Source organism: Schistocerca serialis, chromosome 2 (assembly GCF_023864345.2).
Source record: "Schistocerca serialis cubense isolate TAMUIC-IGC-003099 chromosome 2, iqSchSeri2.2, whole genome shotgun sequence".
NCBI lineage: Eukaryota > Metazoa > Arthropoda > Insecta > Orthoptera > Acrididae > Schistocerca > Schistocerca serialis.
This window is the reverse complement of record NC_064639.1, coordinates 520,022,494-520,025,146: the sequence shown is the minus strand read 5'-3', so window position 1 is coordinate 520,025,146 and position 2,653 is coordinate 520,022,494.

The following is a 2,653-nucleotide window of genomic DNA, read 5'->3' as shown; positions in this document are numbered from 1 at the left end:
AAGATCAACTTGAGGAAGGTGACTACAGCTATGTAAGCGGTGAGACAGGCAGCCAATAGTTGTACTCGCCTAACAGCATGGCAACTCACACTAGAGGTAGCTTAAGCACCGACCGACTGACTAACCAATCCGCCTAACATCCAATCACCGGTACAACGATGGAATGTTTTTAGGCAAGGGCGAAGAGACGGACAGCCTTACGTCTTCAGAAACACACCCAAGGCCGAAGGAAACACTAGAACCAAGGTAGACCTCTCAAAAACATATGCAGAGTACAATTCAAGACGCTGTCGAACTACACGCAGTGTCGGACAGCATCAACACAACGAGTAAAGGTACACTGCCGAAAAGGTACGCTCACCCACATACCAGGTAACTGGGGCGTTAGCGGGTACAAGGCAGAAAATGCCGCTGGTTGCACTTCACTAATAAGAATAATACTAAATCCAAACTAACATCAAGGAACAGAGGGCGGCTAATAGCTTCCGCCAACCAGACAGCCTCCACTTGTTGTGGTTGGAGTCACCGACCCTGGGAGCAGCAACACGCAGACGACACTGTTCACTCGACTTCACATATCCTTGGTCTGGTCGTCGGCTACAGGCCCTCGGTCCTACAGTACCTGCACGCTGCCAGCAGTCCTGGCCTGCCCTTGCGCTGCGGACCTCCTCGCTGCTCCGTCCGAAGCTGAACTGATGTCTGTTCGCACACCCATCAAATCCAGTACGCAGACAGCATTACAATAACTGCTCATTCAAAAACACAAGATACACAAAGATCCGGGAAAACAATTCCACCAACAACCCACAATACTAAAACCAGTCACTGTGAAACAATGGGAACGAATTATATGTCGGCACAAACACAGAGAAGGCAGAAGCGGTCGGAAGTTCAAATGCACGTCGTCCGCTGCGACGACCGACCGAACGACCAACCAACGGTCGCCCCCACTCAAGTGAGGCACGGAAAAGATAGTAGTATATATACCGTCGACTGACAACTTATTGCCATGAGGTCACTTCGATTCGATGGGCGGACACACACACACACACTCACACACACACACACACAAACACACACACACAAGTGACAGATTCACTACTCGAATATCACGGTCCATTCAACTAAAACTCACTGAAATCGGTCCTTGAGGTGGTCGCGCACTGTTGCGACCACATCCTTCCGTCGGACAAGACATGAGTGCTGCTCCGTCCCAACTCAACTCCCCTCGAGACACGACGACCCGGAAATACCAAAGATGGTACCACAGTAAGCGCTATCGATTAACACTGCTGCACCACTCACGGACAGACAAGGGGGGCAAAAGTAGAGGCGCCAGTGAACACACTAAGAAAACGAGACCCCACTATCGCTATTAGAAGATGCTAAGCTATGAACGGCATCAACGAGAGCCGCACACGGCTCAAAGGAGCTACATGTTTTCCGGTTAAAAAGTAAGGAACTTCTACAACCAGAAACACATTACTCATGGTACAGACATAGCAAGACCTAGAGCCTTTCTTCTCACAGAAAACGTCCTTGGTTTATTACAATAACAAGTACGAGTTAATGCACTTCTATGACATTGAACGTGATCCTACACATTGGAGATTTTCTCGACTCACTACGAGGAGCCCGAAAGGCGTCTTACTGCACAACGGGAACGTGTGCTGGTTCTGAGCACTATGAGACTTAAGATCTATGGTCATCAGTCCCCTCGAACTTAGAACTACTTAAATTCAACTAACCTAAGGACATCAACACATGCATGCCCGAGGCACGATTCGAACCTGCGACCGTAGCCGACACGCGGTTCCAGATTGAAGCGCCTAGAACCGCTCGGCCACACCGGCCGGTGAACGTGTGCGGTTCAATTCCTGCATTCACACATTTCTAATGAAAGAGTCGTTTCGTAACGTGAATATACTATTAAAAGTATCCAGTATGTGAAACATAAATGGCTTATCTGTGATGACTTCAAAGTTATCGAAATATTATAAGAACAACAAGCTGGGATCACAAAATGGCCTTGCTCTCTATGCGAATGAGACACTCGGGCAAGACAAAGACACTGGAGTGTGATAGTCTGGGTTGGGCGGAGTAATTTTGTACCTAGAAATAAAAATATCATGCACGAACTGCTTATATACGGAACTTCCTGTCGAATTAACACTATGCGCCTGACCAGGACTCAAACTCGGTACCTTTGCCTTTCGCGGGCGGCTGCTCTACGGACTGAAGTACCCAAGGACGTTTCACGGCAATACTTCACCGCATCACCTCCATCAGTACCTCATCCACAACCTTCCAAACTTCCAAGAAGTTCTCCTCCGAACCTTGTAATGCCGGCCGTTGTGGCTGAGCCGTTCTAGGCGCTTCAGTCCGGAACCGTGCTTCTGCTACGGCCACAGGTTCGAATCCTGCTTCGGGGCATGGAAGTGTGTGATGTCCTTAGGTTAGTTAGGTTTATGTAGTTCTAGGTGTAGTGGACTGATGACCTCAGATGTTGTCCCAAAGTGCTCAGAGCCATTTCAACCATTTGAACCTTGTAAGACCAGCAGTGCTGGAAGACAAGATATTGCGGGGACATCGCTCAGTCACAGTCTGTAGCAAGTTACCAGAATGAAATTTAAACTCTGTAGTGGGGTATGCG